Source organism: Bombus affinis, chromosome 11 (genome assembly GCF_024516045.1).
Source record: "Bombus affinis isolate iyBomAffi1 chromosome 11, iyBomAffi1.2, whole genome shotgun sequence".
Classification (NCBI taxonomy): domain Eukaryota; kingdom Metazoa; phylum Arthropoda; class Insecta; order Hymenoptera; family Apidae; genus Bombus; species Bombus affinis.
In genome coordinates, this window is record NC_066354.1 from 8973179 (window position 1) to 8985842 (window position 12664).

The following is a 12664-nucleotide window of genomic DNA, read 5'->3' on the forward strand; positions in this document are numbered from 1 at the left end:
AAGTTTACCCTTTGACGTACTCCCATCATGCGAACGTCGGCTGAATAGGGAGTTACCAAAGCATATGCGTTATGAACTTTATGCACCGTGCCGCGATATTGCCTTCTCGCGGGACGATCGTTTGCTGCTTTTCAGCAACGAACAGGACAGTCTCGTTTAATAACGATAGAGTTGAGAAAATTTAGTAGTAGAAAATTATAAGTTTTTAACGTTTCACTGTGTCCGGGATAAATCGGCCGTTTAAACTTTTTATATGAATGCGTTTGGAAAAAATTCGATTGATCTCGGAAATTGAAAGTCCAGCCATTAATTTGTTATTCATTGGAATTCTTAATATTTTACGCGCGTTATAGATGGATTATTGTCGCGTTTGTTTATTTGCCAAAGCGTTCATTTCTATCGCTATTGATTCACTTCGAGTGAATTACAAGTATATCGTAATACACGATTGAAATTTCAATCAAGTGTGCTAAAACGTTGTGAAATCGTTTAAAATCTCATACATACAAATAACTTATAAATATCTGTTGCACCAATGTAACATGCGTCAATAATTTATAATTTGTCTCGTTGTTCGTATCTTTCACCTCAAAATAGCAAACTACAACGTACATATGTATTTCGCAATTTTCCGTAATAACTGAAGTGCTTGGGCGTTAAAGAGTTACGCTTTGCCATTAATTTCTACGAAGGAAAAAAGAACAATACCGACAGAAGCTAAAGAAAAACACTGGAATCGACCGCGTCTTCCGCTCTTTCTTCCCTTTTTCTTTCCGCGAGTACGTAAACCGAGGAAACGCACAATGGCGCAATCAAAGAATAGATTGGTGCTCGCGATAAAACGACACGCTCTCTCTATCCACGAGCGTAAAACCTGGAGTGCCAGATGTACAGTGTACAGTCGTGAAACATTTGTTCCGACTAGACCGGCAACGTTTCGAACACAACGTATTTTCCTCGGCATTTGCCGATATAACTCAAGGAAATCTGGCACGGACGTGCGACGAATATATCCCCCTATGTAGACGTGAAAATCAGTATATTATACAGGTTCCTGTGTCCCCCTTTCTCTCCTGTTATTCCGTCGATTTCGTTCAAGATTCAGTGACGAAATGGTACCGTTGCAGCGTTACCTTGTATAGACAGGCGACTACGTTCTTTTCATCAGGTTTGTGAAAGCAGGCAACCAAATTTTTCGAATGTAGCATTTTACATTTGCTTCCTTGGTCCAACAGTTTCGTCTTCTGACGCCGAAAGTTTGAAAGAGAGAGAAGCGAAACGTCGTAAAATATTCTCTTAGATAATGAGTTTCGAGTTTGCAAATATGAGAAAGTTCCGTATGGTTCTTTAAGTTTGTATATTGAGAATGGTACGAATCTTTTTATACAACTCCTGGCAATTGGGATCATTTTACTTTCTAGTTGCAACGCTGTATCACGAATGGTAAAGGGTACCGGTTGATAATATCGTACACATGATAATTAATTTATTACTACACTATATCATAGATTCAAGTCCATCACAGTGTTCCACCCATTGAAGAACATCCTTCCAATTGATTTAAATCAAGCCTACAAAATGACATATATTGTACATATACTTGGTTTGCCTAAATTATAAATTCTTCCCTTACTGGCTCTCTTATTCGATCTCCATGGCTATCTTTTGCATTTCACGTAAATGTATATACACGGTAGTCCCACGACAGGTAGGTTCGGCGTGTCAATAAATTGTTCATTCCGATCCACTTCTTCACGGACAGCCGTGTCCCGCCATGCGGAACCGTCCAGTTGTACAGTCAATTTAGAGTGGCCGTACCTCGTGCGGTAGATAGAGGCGACCTTTTTAACTGTGCTCCGTTACGCATAATTTACGTTCATTATCTTTAATGGGCGAGCTATTAAGAGGGGCGCGAGTAATAGTATGGCAATACCACTAATGCTTCCGCTCCTCTTACTTTATACCTTCTCCACCTTCACTCCCTTTCTCCCTTTTCTCTCTCTCTCTCTCTCTCTTTCTCTCTCTTTTTTTATTCACGCACACATAGAACCTGGATATACACACCGATCTACTTTCTTTCTTTCTTCAGCTTTCGCAGCGTTCTTTCAGTCTGCTCGTTTCACCATTTTTCTGCCGGCACGGTTTAGAGGGCCGCGCGAAGCAAACGATGCCGGGGGAGCATTACTCTTCGCGTGGGAGAATGCAATAATCGGCGAACGATCGCTCTCGTAGAATAAAAGTATTTTTTACGCGGCGCAGAATCGCTCGAATGGGTAATTCGATAGCAATCGATGGACGGTCGTTTTTCTTGCCCTCCTGTCCTTCTTTTTCTTCTTTTTCGGTTTTTAGTTCGATTTGTCGTTCGCTCCTATCGATAACGAATGTGTTAACGACGATCCGTTTCGGGGGATGATTCCGCGAGACAGGTTTTCGCCTAACTGTTTAATCTTCGTCCTGTTTCCGCGTATCGTGAAAGATGGCTGCAGTTTTCGTGAAACATATTTCACAGGCCGGCCGATAGTAGATTTGTGTTGATTCGAAGCTTAGATAGAAGCGGATTGAGAATTTAAATAGACAATTTGATTGCACGACGAAAGAGAGGAAACAGAAGCCCGTGTATAGCGGCTATAAAACATGTTTCCACATACTCTTCATTTTCTAACGAAACGTCGTTTTTATCATGTTTTGTACTTCATCATATTCATAGTATCAAAATTTTGTAGCCGTTTGAAAGCGTTGTTGAATGATATGAAATTTGTTATACTTGAACCTAACCGATTAATATGCAAATGCTATAATAATATACGATGGTATGCAAATATTTTTTGTAGCCATTGCATATCGAGTGCGCTTAATTTAATCTGAGAATCGAGAACGCGATTTACCATTCGATAATACGTTTCAACGATAGGCAATTATTAATGGTAAAATGTCATTCTCTCCATACATGCATCTCCTTTTTCACTCTAGCAACTTTGAAAGTTTTTTTGCTTTAGTTTGTCTTAAATTATGTACATATGTATTCCAGGAAAACATATCTTGCTTTCCATTAAAATAGGTTAATGTAATTCAACTTGAGATCCGAGAACTCCACAGCCGGGAACCTTGACGAAGATAAATAGCACTTGAATGAGTCATAAGTTCTTATCCAGTTTACGAAGAAGCTCTATTTATTCTATAAAAACTCAGGCTTTAAATTTTAGCTTCCGACGGAAAATGTATAGTAGAGGCGACGCTATAAATCAATATCACCTACATACTACGCGAATAACGCTATTTTTAACCTTTCTACTGTGATCGAATCTGTCTCATTCCTCAAACTAATACAATCTTTTTTTCATTTCGAATTTTACTGAAATCGAATTTCTCCACTTCGTTCGTTTACGTTCGTCTTTTAGTAGAATACACGCGTTTTAGCAGATTTGATACTTTCCAATTTTTGTAATTCCATCGAATCTCTTATTTTCTCTACTCGGTACGTTCCTTCCCTCGAGAACAGTTCTTCGCGGAAACAAGGATAATTCAAAATGTCCAAGATAAATCCTTCGTTTGTCGAAGTTGCTTTCGTTGACAAATGTCACAATGCACATTTTTAATAAATACATAATTACACACATAATTGATAAATTTTTTCACAAATCCTCTATCTCTTATCATCTTCTCTAGCACCATCGAACCCTTTATTTCTTCGATTCATTATCTTCGAGAATAAAGCTTGACAAAAACAGGATGAGGATGGAAAAAGCAAAATCTCCGGGACAACAATTCCACCGATTGTTCTGGAGAATTGTCGTCGTCGCGTCGGTCAAACGATCAGCGAGATTTTTCGCGACTAGTTTCATCGTCGTGTTCCCTCTTTCTTTGGCAAAAGTGCGTCCGAACTTTTGCACGATGACTCGCTGTTCGTTCAGCGGATTCGTGCGACGGTCTTCGCGACATTCTGGCACGAGTATCTCCGAATGTCTTTCGACCTGTCACTTAGCGTCCCAAAGAAATAACATTTCCTCCTCCAGCATCAGCGCGACATTGTCGTCGTTGTCGTCGTCGTCGGCGTCGTCGTCATGTTGCTCGTTGTCCGCCTCATTCTCGTTGGACACTTCAGTTTTCCCCTCTTCCTGCAGGACATCGCGGTGAGCGGATCCTTGTCCTTCCGTATTTTTGTTTCTCGCCAAGCATTCTTGTCCGACGAGGATTCACCCTTGCTAAGCGTCGCGTCACTGTCAGCTTGAATAATACATGTAAGCGACATAGAACGTTCAGCTTGACGTCCTGTACCGCGTTGTTTGCCCTGTACGAAACTGCTCACGCGTTTGTATAGCTCGCTCGTGAAACTATTTTTATCATGAAGATTGTTTTTACCGATCTTTTTAGCAGCCACGTGCACGTACTTTAATTATCAAATGCATGATTAATGTAAATCATTTCTAGACCTTCGCGTAACGAGCGTTACCCTGTGAACGTAACATACACGTGAAAGTTTTCCGTGTATTTTTGAACCATTCTACGTAATCTCGTAGGTGCATAACGAATTTCAAGATGTTTGTTAATTTAAACAAACTTAGTTTACAGTTCGCGCACACATTGTATATTTCTCTTCAGTGTAAAACCTTTTCAGCGAGTACTCGTGCCGTGGCAGTGATCGAAGCCTAAAGCAACCCTGGCGCGGATTTCCTGTGTCGTCCCGGTAGTCAACAACTCGGTTAATGTTTCATCTCTCTGTAACCGTGTACCTCTGTGTGTTTCAGGGATTGCCTTCGACGTGAATTGGATGTACTGACGTCATCTGGAGTTCGCTACACGGTGAGTACACCTATGCAACGATGTGACCCGAACCCAGTCAACGATAATTCGTGCGGGAGTGTGCGAGGCGCTTTGAATTTTCAACCGAACCGAGTCGATTCGAGTGTTTACCTCGTTGCGCGCGCGTTTGCACGATTTCCAAAAGCGATTACAAGGCAAGCGTCGAGTGATTTCTAGATTTTTAAGTAACGTTCATTAGTTAACGCTTTCCCTCCTATTTACAAATTTTGAAAAATCGAGAATTACAAAATCGGTTTGCATAGGAAAAGCTGGAACTCGACTCGGTCCACGATCAGACGCAAATTGGCTCGCAAGTTAAAACATTTCGACCTTTCTAACGATACAGTGTTACTACTCGGTGAATTTCGAAATTAGTTGTTGCTAACGAAGCTGGATGCAGAAAACAAAAGGAAACTTTAGTAATGGCAAAGTATTAACTTTACCTTCGTACAGAATTAATTCTCCGATCGTGTCATTCGTCTCACTCGACTTTTTCACGAGACAACCACCGTACGCGAATTCTACTTCAACCCGTTCCCCAAACCGAAACCTCAAGATACGCGAAAAAAGCCCGCTCGAACGAAGAACATCCAGTGGCGGTAGGTAAAACATACCTTAACGCTGTTAGCCGAGCCATGAATAAATTTAGCGCAGCGACCGAGATTACGAGGCCGGTCAAGTAATAATGCGCGCGAGAAGAGGCGCGCCCTTAGCCCCGTAGACGTTATCGAGCAAAACCATCCCCTTTCGTCCTGGAACTAGTTTCGTACGCGCGTGTACAGTACTGTACAACCGTGCCGCGTTTCTATAACGCGTGTACACACGCACAACCGTGGTTTCACATACTTCACTCTCACGAAAGCTCGTAGAATCCACGCGAACGACAAATGGGAAGCGTAGAACACACACACACATATATATATATAGAGAGAGAGAGGGAAGGAGAGAATGAGAGAGAGAGAGAGAGAGAAAGAGTGGTCCAGCGGGGGGTAAACAGGGGTTGGGAAGCGCTCGAAAACATTTACAGCGAATCGGATTAACGCGGGTATTTAATCCCGCCCGCGGCTTTCTCGTCGGCAAAATGAAAAGCGGGACGGCTAAAAAGGCGTATTAAAAAATAAGGCCGTCGGAGGGTGAAAGGGGGATGGCTCGCGGACGAGTAGAGGCGGTGAAACATGGCGGTGCTCGCGGACACTGTGAAAAGGGGCGGAATGGGCGAAGAAGCAAGATACAGGGAGCGCGCGGGCCTTCGATGAAATCTCATCTCTTTAATGGGAGAAACTTTTCCAACGAGCGAAGTCATCTCCCTCGAGCTTTCTCATCGAGTATCGGATTTCTGGCTGATCGCGCGCCGCCGCTGCCAACGACGCAGACACCCTTGAATCCGCCGCGTCGGGAGGGATGCTTCTCTTCTCTTCTCTTCTTTCTTTCTTTCTTTCTTCCTTTTCCCGACGAACGAAAGTTAACGGTTGAAACGAAGAGCTGGTGAAAGGAGAGAGACACAGATGGGCCTGGTCCGTGTCCGTGTTTTTTAATCATCCTGAAAAGGAGCTCGAACGTGTCGCGTCTTACGTTTGAATCGGCCAGATGCTCGAATGGAAAGGGTGAGCGCGAACTTGTTCACGGTTATCTGTCGCAAGGGTGTCGCAGCTATTCGTTCAACGCTCTCGTGTCTTGGATGTTCTGCACGAGGCGTGTGAGCATGGTTTCTCTCGCTCTTTTGGGGTTGTAGGCGGATGATTTGCGACGATAGACATGGGAAAAGGGCAGTAGAGAGAGAGGAAGTTGTTGAAGAAGTTGGAAAATAACGTAGTGGAACTGTGATCCAGACGGAAGGTTCAGCGTTCTTGCTAAATTCGTCCCTTCTTTTGCCCGAGATTCACTGTAAATGAACGTTTTGTATCGAAATTTTCTATGGCGTTTTTTTTTTTTTAATTTTTGTTTTCCTATGCAGATTTTAGTATCGTCTGCAAGTTAAAATTTTACTGGGAATTATTTTATGAACTCTTGAATATTCTTGTTAGTAATAAATTTAGTTTCAAGGAAACTTTTATGTATTTAACCCATTAAAAATCGAGAAGTGAATTAATACATAGAAGGGACAGACAAGGAAAATGTTAAATGAATTCCTGGGACTCCCTTCGGTAACCACGGCGTTAAAAAACAGAATTGAAATCTCAGTTATTAGCTTAGTTACTTTCAACGCGTGGTATATTTTTTTAAAAGACTATATCGCAGTGAAGAATTCTATGAAAAATGTATTCGCGTTAATTATCGCGTGCACCATCTTGAATTTCTAAATCTCTATCATTTATCCCCTTTAAGAGACTCGCCGGAGAATTTCAAACGACGGAGACACAAAATGCTCGTAGTTAAATGCTTTCGAATTTATCGAGGTAATCGCGAAGCGACCTGAAATCTTCCGTTTGCATCTTTGCAGTTGGTTGCAGCACGTGAGCACGATAACTCGAAGAGCGAGGCAACTTGTTCAGGGAACGCGTTTGTGGCGCAGAATCTCACGTACGTTCACACGAACGCGGCACGCTCGCAGTTGCTGCGCCTGTTTCGTTGGAAATTGCCATCGGAAAGTCGTAATTAGTTTAATCAGTTTCATATTGCTCTCTTCCTATGGATATTGCGTCCCAGCATCTTACGTCACGTCACATTTTCCTCTTTGCTGGCAAACAGATCTCTTTCAATGGAAAAATATTTTGGAAATCTTCTAGAAACGTTAAAATTTGGGTAGTTTCGATATTAGGACCGGGCTTAACGAATCTGATTCACAACTTTAGCTTTGTGGAAAGGAAAACTCTTTACGTTGGCGGTGAATATATTTCAAATTGCGTCGAGTTCCACTGTATTTATATTTTATTCTCCAATTTTGTGATCATCGCTTCAAAGTTATTGACGTTTTATCAACGTTGTCTACGGTCAATCGAGTATTTTATTTTTTATTGTTTTCTCTAATGCTTCAATTTTTACACATGGCTATTAATAATAGAAATTAATTCTGTTCAATCCTCGTGGGAATGAATATATTGATAAGTATATTTTATTAGTAGATAAATGAAAGTGATATAAAAATACAGGAAACTCGACAAATTTCGAATTATTTTTTAATCGTACGTAAAGAATATAAAATACCAGGAGTTTTCAATCTGCGGTTGTTTAGGAATATTTCGAATAACAATGAATAACGAAGAAAGTAAGTAGGTAATATATATGTTTGAACTAAACAAACAAATAATATACTATATCTCTGGTGTGTTGTTTGATAAAGGAGCATTCAGAAGCGAGAGGAGAAAGCGGTGGAAATAAATCGAAGAGGGATAATGTCCCGAAACGTTCGTGTCAATCTCAAATGCCGTCAGTCCCTTCTCAAGATTCGTCTTCGTGGATTCGAGTGCAGTAACAAATACCTTTGCTCGTTACTTGTCATTCATAAGGTTTTATGTGGAGATAGCTGAACGTGCCCCTGTTCTATTCGTTTTCGTATAAGTCGAACTGACATTCCAATTCTACCCACCTTCCGCGTTTTCTCGCATCTCCGTACGAAGGTATCGAAAGAAATATTTCTGTCCAGTCAAAGGATAAACATCATTCGTCTTTAAATTGATAAAAATTCGTAGAAACATTTACGACATGATGCTGTAGTTAATCTACGTTTTCACATCTTTTTTTCTTGCTGCGACGAAGAAATGTCTTTATAGCTGGTATATGTTTGAAATATAAGTTTACCTTCCTATCAATAATTTCGAAATAATTTCTCATTTGTATTTATACCGGATTTTCTAATAATCTTGATAGTAATTTAAAATTAATGCTACAGACATCGATAGTAATTTTCTTCCAGCTTCGGTAGATTTTTGACAAAAACGTTTCCCAAAGTTAAAACGACTATTTCCCAAATTTTGGAATTTTATGGAACATATAGTTACTCTAAACTGTAAGATGGCAATGTGAGTAATTTAGGATAAATAATTTAGGAAATGTTCTTGTAAATGCAAAGTAGATTTTATAGGACAGTTGACCTTTAAAAAGAAGCAGACTATCGATTGGAATAAATGTTATTTTATTTTGGATTATTAATTATTTCCTTTTAAAAATTGAAGGGTGTAACGATATGTTTTATCATCATTATTATTTATCATTATTGTTCTATTCTCGCCACCTTTTTCTACTATTTATTCTCTCAGGATAGGTATTGGAAATACTGTTTCCTAGCTCATTTGCCAAGGATAAAAATGGGCAAAAAACGGGAAAGTGATATTTCAATAGAATTGGCTTCGATCAGCTTCGAACTCCTCCAGCCTCCCAGCACGTTTTATGGAATCCGCTATTCAGCTAACAGCAACAATATTCTTTCATGAGACACACTAATAGAAACAGTCTACTGAAAAATTAAGTCAGAAAAGTATCAAGAGGCATGTCAACATTTAGACGCAATCTAATTCGCCGTTTATCGATACTATACCGTAAATTGATCAAAACTACGTATTACATCCTTCCATCAAAAAAGAAAAAGAAAAAACACTAAGACCTACTAAGTTAGATTCGAATGAAAAAGACAAATACATTTCTGTCTTTAAATTGCACTTCGATATAACTCAAGTATCTTCTTCGAACATTTTATCAGAAACCCTAATAAAACAAAATATTTCAACCATAAAAACAAGGAACAAATAAATTCTCCTCGCGCACCCCAACTTTCTAAAATCGTATAGTGAACGAACAAACGACTACCGAAGTACCAAAATACTAAAGCAAATCTACTCAATAATTCAACGCAAAAATTCAGAATACCATTCAGCGCAACACGTGCCACCCGTATCTACGTCAGCCCGAGACAACCATTTCTGGATCACTTACCATTCCTGAGACGTGTATCGTACACGTTGAACGGACCACCCATTTCCGTTCCTCGTCAGTTCACCATCACCGTGATAGCGACTGGTTCGTAGCTGAAAATCGGCTCTCGAATCTCCTACTTGCTTCACGAATCATACCTAGCTGGCTACTTCGCGGAAGGCATTCGCAATTCCTTCGGCCTTTCCCCTCCAGTTTCTTCGCTTCTGTAATCGGTCGTTCGTATCTCGCGGCACTGACGTAGAGAGAACGTAGTGCGGGTTCTACGTGTTATCGTGGAGAGCGAACCGCGTGATCGCGGCCAGGCCGATTTCGTGGCGTGAACGATGTACGATCGAGTCGGCTGGGTGAAAAATGAACAGGTTTCTCGAGGCGGGTAGAGGCTTAGCCACGCGAGCCGAGCGTACGTTACGTGACCTCAGCGAGACTTCATAAATCCGGCATCAATATCGAGCAGCCAGCCCGTGGCCGGCATCGCCCTTTTCTCTCACGTTTTCCGCGCACGCCACGTTCCGCGCGTCAAATTTATTGCGATTGTCGTCCGCTCCCGCTCTACGATTAATAGAATCTATCGAACGTACAGCGCTCACCACCCTTTCTACGATACTTTCACGCGAAATCTTCCCGCTGCTGTTTACATCCTGCAGCTTAATTGTATTCTTCTGCCGTTGAAAGTGGTCTCTCGATTACGAAAGAAATATGGTAGAATCGTTGTTAATATGTGCCTAGTTTCTCACTTATGCTTTTTCCTAATTTTTGACCGTTTTTAAGATAAATTAATTAGGGAGATTCTGCGAAAACGCCAAAAAATATATCGTATTTGATTCAAGAGGTTCGCATTGGACGATTATTGTTATTATTTGACAATCTGAAGGAAAAGAGCTCAGCGTCATTGATCAAATACTTAGGTATTGCATGTTTTAAGAAACATTGTCGCACATTGGTTGATAATCGCGGATTATGATTAATGTCTGTATACGTTCTCACAAACCGCTCCACCAATTGTCACTTTTTATAACAGACATATAAAAGATTAGTCTTAGACACAAGATAAGTTACCTAGTTCTTATAAAACACGCTACTCTACGCAGCAGATAATCTGTTTGTTTCCTGTCAAAGGACACTCGCGTTCCTTCTCCATGGACACCTTAATCGCACGATGCAAAAAAGTTAAAACGGTAAAAGTGAAAAGCAAATGGAGAGGAAGGGAGAAAGAGAAATAGAGAAGAAGAGAAGGTGAGCAAATAAGAGGTTCGCCGCGTTGTTTCGCGAATGCATATTTCATCGAATCGACGCAACCCTTGACTTTTGTCGGCAGCTGCCGTCATCTCGAGAGATCCTGCAGAAGATTTCTTTTGGAATCGAACGAGCCACCGCCGGTCTACATCTTGATTAAAGCGATTGTTTCGACGAAGAGCACTTTCGTAGGCGCTGCTCCTTCTTCTCTTTTCATTTTCTTCTCCTTTTTTCTCGTTCGAGCACGATTTCTAGGTCCTCTTCTCCCTCCAGAAACGTCCAAGCGTGATATCTACTTAATTACCGAAGCTTTTGTAAGCGAAACGAAGCAAGTGCTCGACAAAGAGCGTCGGAAAAAAAAGGACGATTGTATATATGTATAAAAAAAGGGGCAAAGAAAGATAGAGAGGAAGAGAGAGAGAGAAGAAAGGGAACGGGAGACACTGCGTTGATACCAATGCTGGAAAAGGCTCGAGGAAATGTCCGTTGGTAAGAGGCATTTACATGTAAATGGCCCCATGGTTACGAAAGTCTCGTCGAGTGGGACGAGGAGAGCGAAGTTAACGAGGCTCGATCGTCAGGAGGAAAAAGAAAACGGCTGCCAGACGGAAAAAACGGCTGCACCATAGAGAAAGAGAAGGGGGATATCGTTCCGTTCCGTTTCGTTTCGGTTCGGACTTTCGTCTGTCGTTAACATCCCCATCCTCCCGAGTTTCTACCACTTCCACCGTTCTTGCTCGCTTCGCGCCTCCAACTATCTCGATTTCTTACCCTACCTCGGCTAATACCCAGATATACTGGATAAATCGAAGCTTCGTGGATGAGCTACTATTGTCCTCTCTATGAATCGTGCTTTTGTGGTAAACATGTGGATACAATGGTTGATTTTTATCGTGATGAGATTAACTTAGGAACTGTTGCGATTAACAGCCTACGAATTTTGATGCGTTTGTAGGAAATTTTTAAGGATTTGCATGGAATGCACGTAATACGAAAAAGTAGGTAAAATATTCAATGTACTATAGAATTTTCTTCGCTACTTATCGTTAGTAGGTAAAACGATTTTCTACCGAGGTTCTACGTTTTTAATTATATTCTCAAACATAGGAATTTGCATACAAATCCGCAGTGTAGTGATCACTGTTTGAAATTCAGCATAATTTGAAAACTTAAGTTGCATAACATTTTCAGTATATTTAGAAATCTAGTATTTTGTACGCTTTCGCGAATGAAAGATATTTAATAATTAATATAAATATACGAATTAATATAGATTTCCGTAGAGATCTTCAGCTAATCAAATACAACCATTTCGAGTAACTTTCGGTCAGATTCTCACGCTTAACTGCACGACGTTTCAAACTGCTCTGACAAATTACAAATTCCCGAAATTATAATTATACAAAAAATATAATTATAATATTGAATATAATTGAAACCGATAGAAATAGAGTCCGAAGTCCAGGACCGCTTTTAGAGCGAGTCGCAGGTTGAAAATCGAAAATGGAGGGTCGGCCAGTTGTCACGAGGGTTCGCGTGTATGCGCATTAGGTACACGCAAGTGCCAAGCCAGACTGGTCCGGCAAATAGTTGGAAGCCTTACGGTCGTATATCATCGAGACAGGATTTATGCAACGTGGAGATTCGCGTGTAGGTACGAGTGTGTTGGCTTAAGCGAAGGTAACGGGCCGCGCGTACAACTATAAGTCACGAACAGTTTTCAGTGCACACGCGCGAATAACATTCTCTTCGACGTGTCCAC

At 40.9% G+C, this 12664-nt stretch overlaps 1 protein-coding gene across 4 annotated transcripts in view; it reads left to right on the forward strand.

Moving 5' to 3' along the window:
- The window catches only part of LOC126921658 (uncharacterized), a 570126-nt gene that overhangs the window by 83592 nt on the left and 473870 nt on the right, over nt 1-12664 (forward strand). For all 4 annotated transcript variants that reach the window (XM_050733370.1, XM_050733366.1, XM_050733368.1 and 1 more), the window contains exon 2: nt 4746-4800. The gene's annotated coding sequence lies outside the window, so the exon portion shown is untranslated. The remainder of the gene's footprint in view (nt 1-4745; nt 4801-12664) is intronic.